The following is a 17,905-nucleotide window of genomic DNA, read 5'->3' as shown; positions in this document are numbered from 1 at the left end:
AAAAAAGCAGCATCCTTTGATTCTAATAATAGGACATGATTCTAGGTAGTAGATACGAATACATGGTCGGAAGTATTAACTGCATGTCGTCTAAGTGTTTTTCTGGCAATTGTTTTCCACCGTTCAGATATAGGTTAGTTATAAAATCTCAGTAAATTTAACTTTCTTAGTAATTTAATTTTTCACTTTATTTGCAGAAAATTTCAGTCTTCCGTTTTCATACTCTTTGACAAAGGCGGCGCGGGGTATAACGAGCAAGCTTGGTCAGTGCCCCTCGCGTCGCGAATCTGAACGTTCGCGTTTTTCGCTCGCCATATAAAATTCCTAATTGGTACAACAAATCATATCTAATTGACTGCCATATAGCAATGGTTTACTTTACTCTTAGGTTTATTGTAATGTGAAGATTTCTCAACTTATTCCTGCAAGGGGTTGACAGTAAACTCAAGGTAAGTAATGGTTCTTTTATCTTTTATGTACTTGTGAGCAGATACACAAACAGTGGTTTAAAATGGCTTTTCACCAAAATATTACTTAGAGTTTTCCGTTTTTATGTTTGTACTAGATGATTTATGTGTACTTTTGTATTTTTATTAAGACTGAAACATTATTTTAATAGTACTTGAACGATTTGAGTATGGTTAAACGTATTTTAAATACAGGATGTTATTAGAGTGATAACTGTTTCGATTCGAACTGACCGTAAACATTGATTCATCTATGTACCTACATAAGTAACTATACAAATCCATTAGTTACGCTAAAACTCAAAATATGTGTGAAAGATTTAAAATATATTTTATTTTTTTCCTCTGATATAGATTGAATAAAATAAATGGAATTAGGAATACTTACAGGAATAGCGGAAATATCAAAAAAAATCAAAATGATTATTTTTTTCTTATGGAAAAAATTTACAATTGCTTTCAACAAGTTAATGATCAACTGTAATCCCACCTGGTGTTAAGTGACATTCAGGATTCAAAGTAGTGATAGTCAAGATCGAAGGTAGCACGTTAAATTCTACAGTAAGTACATACAGATTTTTCATAGTAACTAATATTTGATTAAACAGAAGTAGTTGAGCAAATCTCTGATAGGAAACCATCACTAGTACTGTATTAGCCGTCCGTAACCCGACAAGAATCAGAACCACAGAATGAGACTCTCTGGTAATTATAGCTTGGCAAGTTTGTTGATGACACTCCCATGATATGCGGGCGACGGGGAAAAAGACTGAAATCGTGCGTGGGGGAAAGTGAGGAGCATCAGTTGTGGCTTTTTCATTCATCGCTAAACGCCTCCCGGCCCGCGCGGACCATCGGGAGTGTTATTAACGAATTTGCCAAAAAAATTATTAATACATGAAACTTTTTTAAAAATATTGTTTTTGTTTTTCCGGCCTAAACCGATTTTAATGAGACTTTCGCTTTTTATCCCGAAAAATCTACTTTTAAAAAATTGAAATTCTCGCGATGCGGACAAATTCCCGGGCAGTTATAAATAAAGAAAAATCGATTGCAACATTTTAAGTGATCCACCGTCCTTTGTAATTAATCGGGCACATTTTTCAAACGTAATTGGCAAAATCGCTAACGGGAGCGTACCGCCGCTTAAGATAATCGAATCCGGGCCTAATGAGCCGTTGCGAGCCACAAAAAGGCCCTTTATTCAAAACTCAATAAAAAAATTCTGCAAAGCAAGTTCGTAATAATCCAACAGCAATTTGCGCAAACATAAATATTTTAAAATTTGAGCAAAAATAATAACATTATAGTATTTTCTACTCACTGATCACTTTGGAGGCGGATCCATAATAATACCATTAACAAGACGTACATCAATATTATAAATATTTTGAAATATTTATGTTTTTGAAATACCATATATTTTCACCGAAATTCTTTTTATAAAAGAAAAATAAGAAAGTTTCAACTTAAACCAACACCACACGAAGATTTTTCGTAGAATTTATATGGGGACAACTTCGAATACCCTATAAAAAAAAGCCAAATACCCTATATAAAAATACCAATCATCCTCTCACAGACATTCTTTTTTCTTTCATGTTGTTTTTTGAGTAAACGAGCTTTTTCCGTAGAATACTAACTTTGAAGAATAAACCTTTCCAATGAAAAAGAATTATCAAAATCGGACCAGTTAGTAAAAAGTTACGAATTCATACATTTAAAATAATATACCATATAAGTTATCAATTCGACAAGTATGATACTCGTTGAATTGGTAACCTTCTCTCCGTTTTTGCGTCGTTTGAAACCCCACTTCAATGAATATGCTAACCGAAATTACAATTAATGAGTCAATAACCAATCCCCCTCTCACAGACATTTTTTTTTATTTCATGTTGTTTTTTGAGTAAAAAGGCTTTTTTCGTAGAGTTCCGGACTAACTTTGAAGAATAACCCTTTTGCAATAAAAAATAATTATCAAAATCGGACCACTTAGTAAAAAGTTACGAATTGATACATTTAAAATAATATACCATGTTTATGTTTGAGCTTATCGTTGCAAAAATAATAACATTATAATATTTTCTACTCAGTGATCACTTTGGAGGCGGATCCAAGATAATACCATTAACAAGACGTACATCATATTAAAAATATTTTGAAATATTTATGTTTTTGAAATACTATATATTTTCACAGAAATTCTTTTTATAAAAAAAAAATAAGAAAATGAGAAAAGTTACGACTTTAATCAACACCACACGGAGATTTTTCGTAGAATTTATATGGAGACAACTTCGAATACTCTAACTTCGTAACTTTTTACACTTAGTAAAAAGTTACGAATTGATACATTTAAAATAATATAAGTTATCAATTCGACGAGTATGATACCTTCTCTCCGTTTTTGCGTCGTTTGAAAACCCACTTCAATGAATATGCTAATCGAAATAACGATTAATGAGTCAATAACCAATCATCCTCTCACACACATTCTTTTTTCTTTCATGTTGTTTTTTGAGTAAACGGGCTCGTAGAATACCGGACTAACTTTGAAGAATAATCATTTCCAATACAAAAGAATTATCAAAATCGGACCACTTAGTAAAAAGTTACAAATTCTTACATAAAATAATATACATCATGCTCGTCCAATTGATAACCTTCTCTCCGTTTTTGCGCCGTCGTTTCAAAACCCACTTCAATGAATATGCTAATCGAAATTCGATATTGTACTCCAACAATTTCGGTAATTCTACAAAAGCATATTCCTTTTCAATTAATATAAATTCATGCAAATTGAGTGCGTGTGCATTGGATCGATGTTTCGACTGCATCAATGGTCATAATATTGTACCTACATTACCAAACTGACAATTTTACACCCTTTACTGCATTTTTAGAATCAACAATAAATACGTTTTATAATTTTACTGCCGGACGCCCGCGTTCTAAAAATGACCCCGTTTTCAATGTTAAATTGATTTTAACTTTGATTAAATCGCTGCAAACATGCTGTGTGACTTTGTTTGTTGTATACCCGCGTATACGCCTTCAGAAGCAATAAATGCTCGAAGGAGGAAACGGGCCATTAAGCGTAGATTCGATTATCGCGCTGCTTGAGTTTTCGCCGATCAACAGCCAACTCGGCGCTAACAAGCGAGAGAACTAATTTAATTTAAAATTTATACTCCAAAGTTCCATTTTAATAAACGGATATTGAAATAAAGAATACAGTAGTCCTATGACAAGGACTACATAATACCATTATAATAAAAGGACGCACAATCATTTAGAAAATTTCACTTAAAAACTGGCCAATTTTGCTTTGACAGTTTTAGAATTATCGGTAAAGAATATTATACCTAAAGGCCTTTAAAGTCCAATATTCAATAAAATTCCAAATTAAGAGCAAATTCAACCTTAAGGATTGAGTTTAAGGTTGAATTTGCAAATGTAACTACTTAAATTGAGTGCCAAGAAGTTGTGTTTGGCACGGCATTAACAGCCGATGGATGTCCACTGCTAGACGTCTTGATACTGCAACCTGCATGATGTCCTCGGTCCACCTAGTACCAACGCTTTCCGTTGCGGGGTCGCCATTCCAGCACTTTGGGACCCCAACGTCCATCGCCTGTTCCAACTATGTGGTCTGCCTATTGGCACTTCAGCTTTGCGACTCGCTGAGCTATGTCAGTGACTTTGGTCATCATTTCTGATTTGATCACGCAATTTTGGACGTAAATGTCGCGGAGTTTCCCGAACGCTGCCCAGCAGGTTTCTTCGCAGTTCACCTCTTTCTCTTTCATTTGTTACAAAAAATGTGATAAATAAAGAACCGCTCTACCCATTTTGTGCAAACTTCACATAAACCATCTACTAAATAGTCTAAACAAAGCCCAAGCATTTGGTTTGGATAGGTGAATCCGTTATCTAATATACTTCTTTTACTTCTATACTACTTATACTTAATAGTTATACTTCTAGACTTATATTATAAAGCTGAAGAGTTTGTTTATTTGAACGCGCTAATCTCAGGAACTACAGATCCGATCTGAAAAATTCTTTCAGTGTTAGATAGCCCATTCATCGAGGAAGGCTATAGGCTATATATTATCCCCGTATTCCCACGGGAACGGGAACCACGCGGGTGAAACCGCGCGGCGTCAGCTAGTTGAGTTATAAAATTACAACGAAAAGTGGCATTGATTTTTATACATATAGATGTAAAATCCAGTTAAAAATAAAATGCTTATAATATAAATATGGCACACACTACTCAATTAAGCTCCGCCGTCGCAGCTGAAAGGCCCGCCGGAGTGGCAGGCTTCACTAATTCATTTATGTCGTAATGGGTTTGATGCCAGCCCGTGTGTATACAATATACAGAATACACAGTGCATTCAGTCATGTAGCTTCAGTTAACGCTGGCTTTTATGTCTTGATTGTTTTATTTGTATAATAACTATGCAGTACCGCGTACCTACTGTATGATTTTTTAAGACATTTATTTCAAGTAGTCTTACTTTACAAGCACTTCAAAACGTGCCTGCTTACCAGAGAATTTTCTTAATTCTTTGCGTGTGTGGTGGACTATTGACCTAACCTCTCACATTCTGAGAAGAGACTCAAGCTCACCAGTGATAATGATGACTTAAACTGATCACATACATTTGTTTATTTGTTTTTAGAGTTGTTTCTCATTATAATTTCAAATATATGTTGTACTGGCACTTCAAATCTCTAAGATATATCGTTACAAGAATGAAAAAAATTTATGATTCTACACATAATAAGTATATTGTAATTGGAAAAAGCATTGTATTATATTATATTTTGTATAAATCATTTAAGAAAACGAAATACACAATAAACATAATATAATTTTCTTTACATAAAAAAGGATTCTTCCGGCGCCGGAAGGCAGGTTTTCCGGAAAAATTGTTTTTCCACTCCAAATAAATGCTTTTTATAGACGTGTGTTGAGCACGTGTATTTTTCTTCATTTCTTATTTCTTTTGCGTTTGAATATTATAGCTTTTAATATTATCCTTCCTAATAGGTATGCTTTGCTTGCTGTTTGTTCAATTGCGGTTTCAAAACGAAGATCAAAGTGGATTTATTATTACAAACGTTTTATTCGTTTAGGTATATATGTCATACCTTAAGGTTCGTACTTGGCTTAGAATGTATAAACTTAATTGATGATTCATATGGAAACTGAAAACTGGGATTATATGCTCATTTCAAGCACATAACTATCAGGGGGTGATTAGTGATCGATACTGATGGCAAAAATGCAATCAGTAAATTTATTGTCTGTCTGTCTGTCAGTCTATCTGTCAGTCTATCTGTCAGTCTATCTGTCAGTCTATCTGTCTGTATGTTCGTTATAGAAACAAAAACTACTCGACGGATTTTAACAATTACATTTAATCTTCATACTCCTGGTCAGGTTATAGTATACTTTTCATCACACTACGACCAATAGGAGCAGAGCAGTAAAGGGAAATGTTGGGAAAACGGGAGAAGTTACTCCATTTTTACAGCTTTACTACTGTAAGGGTTGGATTAAAGATGTCTAAGGGCGGACGAAGTCGCGGGCGTCCGCTAGTAACTAATAAATGCACACAATGATACTCTGAGAATACTTAGCATATACATACTCGTGCTAAGTTACAATTCATACAGCCAAAGTACACAGTACACATCCTAAGCTGCTGTAATATCCTGCGAGATTGCGTGCAGGCCTATTTAAGGAGCCCATTCGCCGCTATTACTGATTCTCGGGACCGTTTCCCGGCGCCGTAACCGCTAAGATAAGAGCCCCTGAAAATAGCCAAGTATCGATTTGGTTAACACATAGCAGTTGCAGAGGTAAAATCACCCTTTATGTACAGGACTTAAAAGGTAAAAAGGTTAATTTTCTTGCCGGCTTTTCTAACAGGAACCTGTCTTCCGAACCAGTGGTACAGTATATACAAACAGTCGTTTTGACGTTTAAAAAGTACATGTAAACTAAACGAATAAATGAATTATTGAAAAAAAAAATTCTTGTAAATTCAGTGTTCAGAATAATACTCAATTATAATATACTAGCGGACGCCCGCGACTTCGTCCGCGTAAAAATTGATGTAAACTTCTCTACCTCTACCTTACCCTGCTCGTAAACCTACCCAACCCTACCCTACCCCTACCTTACTCCTACCCTACCGCTAACGCTAACCCTTCCCTCCCCCCACCTTACCCTACCCTAACCCTACCCGTAACCTATCCATACCCTATCCTACCCTACCCCTAATCTACCCCTACCCTACCCCTACCTTACTCCTACCCTACCGCTAACCCTAACCCTTCCCTACCCCTACCTTATCCCTACCCTAACCCTACCCCACCCGTACCCTACCCCTACCCTACCCTACCCCTATCCTACTCCTCCCCTACCCTATACGTTCCATATCCTTCCCCTACCTCTACCTTGCCCCTACCCTATACTACCCCTACCTTATCCGTACCCTACCCTACCCTACACCTTCCCTAAATTACCCCTACCCTACCTCTATCCTACCCCTTCCCTACCTCTATCCTATCCCTACCCTACGCAACATTGGTCCAGCCTTTTGTGCGTCGTGCAATGACAAAAGACTATAATTTCCCAAGCGACTTCTATGCTAATACTATAAAGAGGTAAAGTTTGTGTGGTTGTCGGGGGTAATCTCTGGATCTACTGGACCGATTTGGAAAATTCTTTTACCAATAGAAAGCTACATTATTTGCGAGTGTCATAGGCTATGTTTGGTCCTCATATTCATATGGGAACGGGAACCACGTAATTGAAACCGCGGGGCGTCATATAGCGGCATTTCTGCGACTTTTAGAAATTTTGTATTATCTCCGAAACTATATAACTAATTAACATACTGTAAAGGGCAAATCTTATCTCTATAATATCCTTGTGATTATTAAATCATTTATTTTGATAAGGATTTAAGTTTAGTTGTGTAAATAATGACGTAAACCTTAGTTTAAAATTTAAATAATTTATTAAAGTACTAAAGGTACTATATCTGCTAAAATATAAAAGATAGATATATGGTGTCGCGGACTTTTTTGTAGAACTTTTAAAGGTTCAAAAAGCCTCCATACATTTATTTCAGTTATACGCAATGGTTGAGGCAGCGCATGCGAATAAGTAAGTTTTTCGGTCTGACCTGTAAGAGAAAACCCGCGATATCTCAGTAGTTATATATGATAGAAATATAAAATGTAGCCTATAGCACTCCCCGATAACGTAGCATTCTACTGGTGAAAGAAGTATTAAAATCGGTCCAGTAGTTCCGAAGATTACCCCATTTCAAAAAATTGTTACAAACTTACAAACTTACAAACTTTACCTCTTTATAATATTAGTATAGACTAGCTGACGTCTCGCGATTTCACCCGCGTGGTTCTCGTTCCCGTAAAAGTACGGGGATAATATATAGCTTTTCCTCGATAAATAGGCTATCTAACACTGAAATACTTTTTTAAATCGGAACAATAGTTCCTGAAATTAGCGCGTTCAATCAAACAAACAAACTCTTCAGCTTTATATATTAGTATAGATTATTTAAAAATTGAAAACTAAGCATCTAAATAACGAAAACTACAATCTGATTAAATAGTCTATAAAATATGGTAAGTTGTAGGTCTAAGAAGAGACACGCTTGCCTAAAGGATGCCTATTCACTCTTTTAAAGATGTCAAGTTATAAGAATCAGGAAACACATACTTGGGAAGGGTAGATATTTGATACCCTAGTCGTGCGTGTGAGAAAAGGGAACGTAAAACTTGTACATCGACATATAAAATACTAGCAGACGCCCGCGACTTCGTCCGCGAGGAATTTAGTTTTTCACAAATCCCTCGGAAACGATGGATTTTCCGGGATAAAAAGTAGCCTATGTGTTAATCCAGGCTATAATACATCTCAATACCAAATTTCAGCTAATTCGGTTCAGTAGTCGAGGCGTGAAAGAGTAACAAAGATTCATATCATCAAAATCATCAGTTTTCCCAAATCTCGGGAAACCATAGATTTTTTGGGATAAAAAGTATCTTATATGTTAATCCAGAGTAAAATCTATTTCCATTCCAAATTTCAGCCAAACCGCTTCAGTAATAGTGGCGTTAAAGAGTAACAAACATCCAAACATCCATACAAACTTTCGCGTTTATAATATTAGTCGAATTTTTTTCCACTCCGTTGAATAACCCTGAAGAATAACCTAAAGGTATAATATAACCTAAATTCAATAACATATTCACCTAACACACAAGTCACCCATCGCCGTACCTATATAAACAAACGAGAATGGAGACACACTAATAACATAATCCGCCCGTCTCCCTCATCACCGCGTAAGACAAGTCTCTTGAGGGTAATGTATGCAAATATCGTGTCGCCTCGCACAAAAGGAACTTACAGAACCTATTAACTTCATAGTTCACTTAATACGATCTCCTTACCCGTAAGTTTCAGGTTGCTTCAAACGGAATTCCGGAATCTTGGAGGAACTTTGCGCTTTGAACGTATTGTCTTACGCGTTTGGTTTTCTCAGTCGAGAATTCGTCATTCCTTTGTTGATATCAGTTGGCGACGAGTGTTTGACTTTATGACGATGTTCGAGCAGATATTCTAGATATTTGATGTCATGTCTTTCTTTTTTATTAACTTCATAGTACCATTAATCGTAAGTTTCAGGTTGCTTCAAACGGAATCTCGGAATCTTGGACGAACTTTGCGCTTTGAATGTATTGTCTTACGCGTTTGGTTTTCTCACTCGAGAATCCGTCATTCCTTTGTTGTTATCAGTTGGCGACGAGTATTTGACTCATGACGATGTTTGAAGTGTTCTAGATATTTCATGTCATGACTTCTTTTTTATTAACTTCATAGTAACCTAAATCGTAAGTTACTTTAAATGGAATTCAAGAATATTCGAGGAACTTTCCACTTTGTTGGCATTGTACCTATTACGCATTTTGGTTTTTTCATTCCGGAATCCGTCATGGAATCTGAGTCGGGGAATTTTGTATAACCTAAAAGACGACCGTACCTATAAGATAACGATCATCATTATCAGTCTATTCTAATGGCATAATACAGGGTCAGACCTGCCTCCACGTAATATTGAGTATAAATATGGTCTCAACCCGCAATGAATATCGACTCGACATCAATATTACGATAGTAATTTAAATTTTTCACGGAAAATATACTGTTCGAACTATATGGTAAATTTTGAAACTGACTTATAGTTCTCTCGTTTTCTCCATTATGAAATTCTGGTCTGGTAACCAAATTTCCAGATTTGCAAGTTATTTAATTAGCAATAGTTTACAACATGAGGATATAGGAATATAGATAAAACCATTCAACTCTAGTTTTGCATCAAGTTGTATTCAACAAATTGATTGATCTTATATTACTGATATAGTTTGAGTTTCATCATACTTTGATGTATTTGGTTTTCCACAGTTGTTATGGTCTTTTCATTTTAATGTAGGAAGTAATAGATATATCCAATACTTATATATCTAATATCTTTTCATGGAACAATGATGAATTTCTACTTTGAAGTGGTTTAGGCAGCTTTCACAGTCCAGCTAACCACCCACGTGTCACAAAACCGTAATAATTATATTATAAGCTTTAGATTAATCAAGCTTCTAATAACCGGGGGACATACATAAAAAGTAAAAGACACCTAGGACCTTTTTTGAAGTTAGTTAATAATATTCCAACAACCTCGTTATTTATACGACAAACATTAAAGCCGGGTTTATTTTTTAATCATACCATCAGAAGCTCCATATGAGCACTAAACAAGCCATAACCGCCACCTGTTTACCTCTCTCTAGGGGCATCAAACAGCCCCCGAGTACGCTGCAAGTAGCGCTCACAGAGGCGAATCTGCCCTTTGCTCGTCCATTCATCGCATCTAGGCTGCCTCTCGACCCGCCTCGCAAATTACACCCTGAAGCACTAACTCGACCCCGTTGACAAATTAAAAACGTACTATTAAAATCTCGGCCTCGAAAGAGAAACACCGTGCTAGGAACATAATTAGGGGGTAAAGCATTGTCGCGAGCTCTCATAGGAGACTCGGAGAGTCATTATTCTGGTACGTCTATTTCTTTTAAGCTGTTATTTTTAATGCAGCCCTGCGTGGGGACAACTTTGATGTTTATGTTTTATTTTATGGTAAATAATGGCATGATGATAGTTCTAGAGATGACTAGGATGCAGCGATGTTATGTGAAGCCAAAATGATGATGGATACTTTACAGGATTGTGCAGTTATTCTTACGGTAATATCACTTGAATACGTGACATTTGTGGTTCTGCATACTATTTAATGTTCTATGCCATCTTGGATTCGATCGATGTAGGTAAACTTTCATAATTGCACAGTACTTATTGTGTGATAATTGTTTCATTGTTAAAAAAATTTCAAAAAGATATCGTTAAAAGATAGATCTATGTCATCGCAGATTTTTTGTTGATCTGTAAAAGAGGAGTATCAAAGTAAGCCATGTATATTTTTTATAATAAGGGAGGAAAGGGAAGCTGCCTGAGAGCTTGGATTTATCCAACAATTCCAGCAATTTATTGCCAAATAACCTTTCTCACAAATCACTATCTATTGGTGAAAACTGCATGAAAATATTCTGTAGTTTCTTGGTTTATCTTAAACAGACAGACGCGGTAAATGCCTATACATTGGACTAATGGACACCCGAGTCTTCGTCCGCCATTGGACCTCCTTTATCCGGCCCTATTGTAAAATCCCTTCTTAGCGGACACCTACTAACTATAAACTATCTCTCTGCCAAATTTCATCTTTGTACTCGTACGTCAAGCAGTTTTCGAGATTTCGTGATGAGTGACCATTCGCATTTTTTTAAATTAAGATGTGTTTAGAGTCCAATCTGTTTCTAAAATCTCAAAATATAAAAAAAAAATACTTACGATATAGATATTATACAGAGTAGAGTTAGATTAGAGTTAGAGTTCATAGGTATAAACAGATACGTCTAGATATTAAACGAAGAACTTCTGAGTACAGTTTAGTTGTGATTGGTATACAAAAACAAAGTTTTATAAATGATCTAAAAACTAAAGAAATAACCATAGCATATAGATGGCTGTGCAAACTCTACTCCTACTCTACTACTACTATTCGTGCAAATCACTGAAACAGTGTTCGTGTAATGTTGCTAGTTATTTGTCTGTGGTCAACAAAATGGCGCGCGGTCGTGTCGTGGCGTGATGAATGACTAGACCACGGCTAAGGGTTGTTTACGTAGAAATGTTGAACGTCATTGATTATGTTGGCATTTGTTACCATATATGTCGCATGAAGCTAATAGATTTTCTTTGTGTAGACCACTTACAATAATTGATGATTAAAATGCATCGAGTAAAGTTCGGACTACTTTCCAATTCGGAATTATTTTCCAAGGAAATTCAAGTGGAAATCTTTCGTTAGGATTTATTTTCAAAAGTCGTAGGTACCTTGAGGCGAATACATTATAGATTATCCATTGCAGTGTTACTGAAGTGAATTTTAATATTCGAAAACTATTTTGTGGGAGAACATCATTGATTATCGTCATATTTTTGTCATGTGACAGAATGCTATCTACCATGAAGCCAATAGGTTACAGTAATTGACGATTAAAATACATTGAGTAAAGTTGGTTCAGACAACTAAGGAAATTTATGTAGAAATCTTTCGATAGGATTAGGATAGATCTTGAAATTTAAATTATAGACTTTCAATTATAGATTACCTACTCCAGCGTTATCGGAATTTAAGTAGGTAGATACATATGTGTATTATATGATGAACATTATTGATTATGTGGATAACAAAGATTTTATACTATAGACATGTCTCTAGTGCGTTGAAACTGAGGCGGACAAACGCGGCTAATTGTTTTAATTTCATTTAGTCGCATTGTAAACAACGAAAATTATTTAAACAAATAATATATAAATACTGTCTACAATGTCGAGTTGAGTGTAAGAAGAAGTGATAAAATTTTGTAAACATAAATATATAACATAAGAAAACACAGAATTGTGCATGTGTGCGCTCATTGAAGCTCGTAGCATGTCTAATAGAAGAAAATCTTTGGTTGGTACCTATACTTGTTGGTTTCATAGGTCGTAGAAGGCTGTGTCCCATGAAGGCAATTGATTTTCTTTATGTAGACCACTTACGGTAATTGAAGATTAAAATGCATTGAGTTAAGTTGGTTCAGACCGCTTTCTTCAATACGTAATAATTTTCCAAGGAAGTTTAAGTGCGGAAAACTTTCAATAGGATTTCTTTTTAAAATAGTACTTTACGGAGTACCATAGACTTACGAGTATTGAAGAGTTATCGGAATGTTTACATCAGAAAACCGTAAAATAAAAAAAAACTTTAAATTGGAATGAAATGCAGCGTTCTTGTCTGTGGAATGCGTTCATTTTTTTATTTAAATTTTATTGAGTTGCGAATAGAGCGAGATTTGAAGACACATCCTTTACGGTGTAATACCTTTGCCTTATTCTCATGTGAAAAAAATAAAATTAAAAAGCGATAATTTAAAAAACAATTGGCGTGAATAATACACACTTGATTTTTTTCATAAATTCATTGTAAATTTGTGACCGTAACTTACATATTTTTGAACAATAATTGTTATTGTTGTCTTCATCTAGTGTGAATGGTGATCCTAATTTGGAGATGGATGAAATTTTCAATCTGTTACCATCATAGTCGAGACGCATTTACTTAAATACTTACCTACGAAAAATTTAATAAGTGGAGAAAACAACAACGAATGGATTCACTTACGAAAGGAGTTTTTAAACTATTATCTCCCACGTTTACTTCACATACTTATTATTCATATTCACAGTAGTCGGAAATTGTGGTACTGGGTAAAAGCATCTCCCTTAATATCCGAAATTGTAGACTTTGTACATTTAATTTTCAATTAAAATAAATCATTGAATATTGTACTAAACTATTTTATTTTCTCGCAATCGTAGTGAAAAGAAGAGTGTAACACGTGGGGCTAAACCCATTATAAACTCGGTTTCTATTTAGGCGGCCCTCGCCTTACGTCACGAGGCCGTAAAAATACCGCGTATATAATTGGTCTTTTTAGCCCCTTGTATACCAATCCACTATATACTTGTTCTCATTTATTTCAAGACTGACATCCATGATTAGCTACAAGCTTCACATCCCTTCCATTTCCTATAAGAAAAGAAACCTTACCCAATCTTTTTCTTCCTTTCTTTCTTCTTAGATTGATGAAATGCACTATATTATTACTATGACTGGCTACTTAAATATTGTTAATTGGTGATACACTAAAAAAGGAAAAACCCTTGCTGGGTTTTTTTGAACCCTCGTAACTTTTAATTTTAAATTTTCAGATAATTATTATCACCATTATCTAATAATATTAAGAAAGTGCTTGTAAGCTAAGCCTAAAATAAATAAATGAATTTTGACTTTATTTTAGTAAACCGTTAAATATTCGATTATGGGTACGATTCCCACAATTGGAAAATATTTGTGCCATGAGCATGAGTTTTTTCCAGTGTCTGTGTGTATTTATACATTATATAAGTATTTATATGTAGTATATAAATGTATATAAATATTATAATATATTATAATATCAACTATCTTAGTACCCATAACAAGAACAACTCTGTATGCTTACTTTAGGACTAGATAGTGATGTGTATTGTTTAAGTATATTTATTTATTAATGCTGTAATGATGACACATATTGATAGACTAAGCTAAATAAATGCGTGTAAAAATGTAAAATGCACCAAATATTTGCTTTTTGTCCACTTTTATGATAAAACATGGTTTGCATTTGCACACAGCAACCGATGGGGTAGAAACAAAATGGCGCGCGTTGACATCGGAGCGTAAACAATGGCGAGGGTGCTCACGTCATATCCGAGTTCGCTCGCTGCGAGCCGTCGATATGAATATTGCGCTGCCCAATTTATGGATACCGATAGCTCTTATCTATTTATACTGTTTTTGAAACTTTTAACGGGGCTTTTTGTTTTCATGATAGTGTTTTGTGACGTTAGATATCATCGATATACGCATTTATATATATTTTATACAAATAGATAAGACACTAGCGCATCATAACTGAGGCGGACAAATGTGCTTAATTGTCTTAATTTTATTTAGTCGTTTACTAAACTACGGAAGTTATTTAAACATAGAATACCTAAATATTTTCTAAAATGTCAATACATAAGTATATAATGTAAGTAAACACAAAATTATGCATGAGGAGGTTAGGTACTCTAGTAGTATATATTTTTAGTGATCTTGTTTCACAGGCGATAGAATAGAGTTATATTATGATAAAACACCATATCACTTTTGATCCCAAATAACATCAGGAATGGGATCTACGCGGGTAAAAATACGGGCACATACATCAATAATATATCACCTCAATATATCATATAAAAAAATTAGAAGAAAATATGTAACTGTTTTTTTCCAGGATAAAAAAAATCCCACCCAAGGTCTCCGCGGAATTTATAGAAACTATATTTGTATAGATATAAAAATATGATCAGAAGGTATTTTGTAAACTCAGTCATTGAATACAATGACTGATTCAGACATCGAATTGAATGCAAACGGCGCACGGCGGTAGACAATGGTGAGTGAATGGAGAGCACGGACTATTGTATTCATTAGTCGCTACTCCACGTCAATAGTCAATAGTCCAACTATCAACACAGATATTGACGGAAGATTAGGTCAAGTCCAATGATGCTTTAATTATAATTAGATTATGTTTGACGAGCTACTTGTATTAGACGTAGTTTGCTACGCTTTGTTTTATAACTCAAATGCACCAGATTATATTTCCAGCTAGATTCAATAGAGGAATTTCGTTTTTTTTTATTTAGTACAGGGCCAGTTCTGTTTTAGTTTAGAGGTTACGTACCAGCTAGGATATACTGCCTGGTATTCTGGTATTCCGTTACGATGCCCTGATGAAATCAGTCAGCTCTATACTTTTACCCTGATATACTCGTAGTCATAGAACGTCATCTACGCTGGTGTAACCATGTGGCACACCTTGTATATGTCTCACTCCTATCAACCTATTTTACTTCCCACTATAGGACCAGGCCTCTTCATGGGAGAGGAGATTCGGAGGTTAGACTGTTAGAGCTGCTCCGATAGGGCTTGGCGGGCGGGGAGAGAAATAAAGAAAGAAAAACGCCACCCAAATTTGGGCCACACACACCACAATGCCTAAGCACTATTATAACTTAAGCCAAATGATCTGATGCCTCAACCACCTGAGTGTTTGATGCTTCTACTCTACACAAGGCAATACTCAAGGCCAAACTCAAGTAGCAGAAGCATCAAACACCACACTGTCATGTTTGGCACAACCTTGAAAAAGGTACCAGTGCTGCTCAGCATTGTGCTGCATGAACCAAGCAAATGATAGGTGATAAGATTTAACAGGTAATAGTGCTCTCTGAGGCATGAACTAGATAAAGATTCCTACGAATTGAAAACCTCCTCCTTTTTTGAAGTCGGTTAAAAAAAGCTCAATTTTTATAGCCTAGGAACTCATGATCTTAAACTACATAACCTAACACTGGACCTACAAGTTAGTCAAATGTATTCGTAAGCGTAGAATATTTTACGGTCCCACATGCTACCTAAATGAAAAATCGCAACTGATTTGCCAAACCGTTGTAATAAAAAAAGTAATCAAGTGAAAACAAAATTAAAATGTTAAAACGTGGTTTTTAATAACCGTTCGAGAGTCCAATCGGACCGTGGAAGCTAACAGAAATTGTCTATTAGGGTCGCATGGGCCGTAACTCAATTATTTAGCGACCGGGCCCCTGCCTTGCCGATGTTCGCAATGAGAGTTGAATATAAAATTTCATCGTACCGTAAATAAAACTTGCAATTCAAACAAAAAGCTTTTAGGCTGAATTGTAAACGTAAAATGGATATTTTTATTGTTCACATTTGCATCCCGCTTTGTCTGCTCGCTGTAGTTTTAAATGTAATAACTACAGTTTTAGATGGAACACGAATGGATTTTTAGTGGTTTAGGTGAGACGGTTTTTCTTCCGCGATGTCTTTTGGGCCTGTTTTATTTGTTATGTAGTTTTACTTACCTCAAAAAAAAGCCTTAAGGATTATCTGATTATGGTTGTCTGTTTACATGCTTTTCCTAAATCGTGAGTGCGTGGATGAATAAAGTTGAAATTACAACTAAACAGACAACAGTCATAGGGATCCGCAGAACATTTTGTACAACTGATTACTATCAAGTTTTTCGTGAGTAGCTTCATCTCGATGAAACGATCAGCTCTTTTTATTTTCCAAAATTCTCGATTCCGGTAGATGAGTAACCAGAAAATGAAAAATTCTGAGCGTTGGAAGGAGATAATGTACCACGCAATTTGTAGGACATTGTGGCATAACTATTAATTATTAATCAACAGTAAAAAAACATCTGGTTAGTAACAACTTTTGATAAACTACCCTCCTCCCAACTTGTATTAATGACGAGGTTATGTCATATGGTTTGACATCAAGCAATATTAGTAGAAGTAAAAGAAAAAATCGAGTAAAACGTAAATTTCAGTAACTTTCTTACAAAACAACTTAATCGTTCGGTTAATCTAAACACTTTTTAAATGTTCTTTTTAAAGTTTTCTCAAAGTGGAACTTATACATTTACCATTTATTATACTCGGTTTTATTATAGCATTTTAAATTTAATCCTTCCTAAAGGACAGTTTTAACAAAGGAACAGTAGTTTTCCTTTGTAATTTCTACGTCCACTTTCAAACTTTTCTTTTACACTTCCGTAGCCCACATTTATTCATCTTTTGAATGTAACTTGGTGGTATTAGTTGAAGGAACTTCGCAACATAGGAAGTTTTCTTATATGAAACTTAAACAGTTTTCTGGTGAAAATCCACACCCCTTTCGGTTTCTACACGGCATCGTACCGGAACGCTAAATCGCTTGGCGGTACGTCTTTGCCGGTAGGGTGGTAACTAGCCACGGCCGAAGCCTCCCACCAGCCAGACCTGGACAAATTAAGAAAATCTCAATCTGCCCAGCCGGGGATCGAACCCAGGACCTCCGTCTTGTATATCCACCGCGCATACCACTGCGCCACGGAGGCCGTCAAAATACAAATAATACCTATTTTCTAAGAATACACATGCCTATTTCTATAGCAAAATCTAACATCGAAGGGACCATGTACCTAGATTTAGCTTTCTATTAAAGTTTTATCCGCGGAGATCTCATTCCTGTAGATATTTCCTATAGTTAGCTGTGTAG

General features: G+C 35.4%; 1 protein-coding gene across 1 annotated transcript in view; it reads left to right on the top strand.

The window, feature by feature from the left end:
• Nucleotides 1–278: 278 nt before the first annotated feature.
• LOC112054703 (thrombospondin type-1 domain-containing protein 7A) overlaps nt 279–17,905 on the top strand; it is a 108,390-nt gene continuing 90,763 nt past the window's right edge. The window contains exon 1 of the mRNA XM_024094569.2: nt 279–449. The gene's annotated coding sequence lies outside the window, so the exon portion shown is untranslated. The remainder of the gene's footprint in view (nt 450–17,905) is intronic.

Source organism: Bicyclus anynana, chromosome 11 (genome assembly GCF_947172395.1).
Source record: "Bicyclus anynana chromosome 11, ilBicAnyn1.1, whole genome shotgun sequence".
NCBI classification, from domain to species: domain Eukaryota; kingdom Metazoa; phylum Arthropoda; class Insecta; order Lepidoptera; family Nymphalidae; genus Bicyclus; species Bicyclus anynana.
The sequence above is the reverse complement of the archived record's forward strand: the minus strand, read 5'-3'. Positions and strand labels throughout refer to the sequence as shown.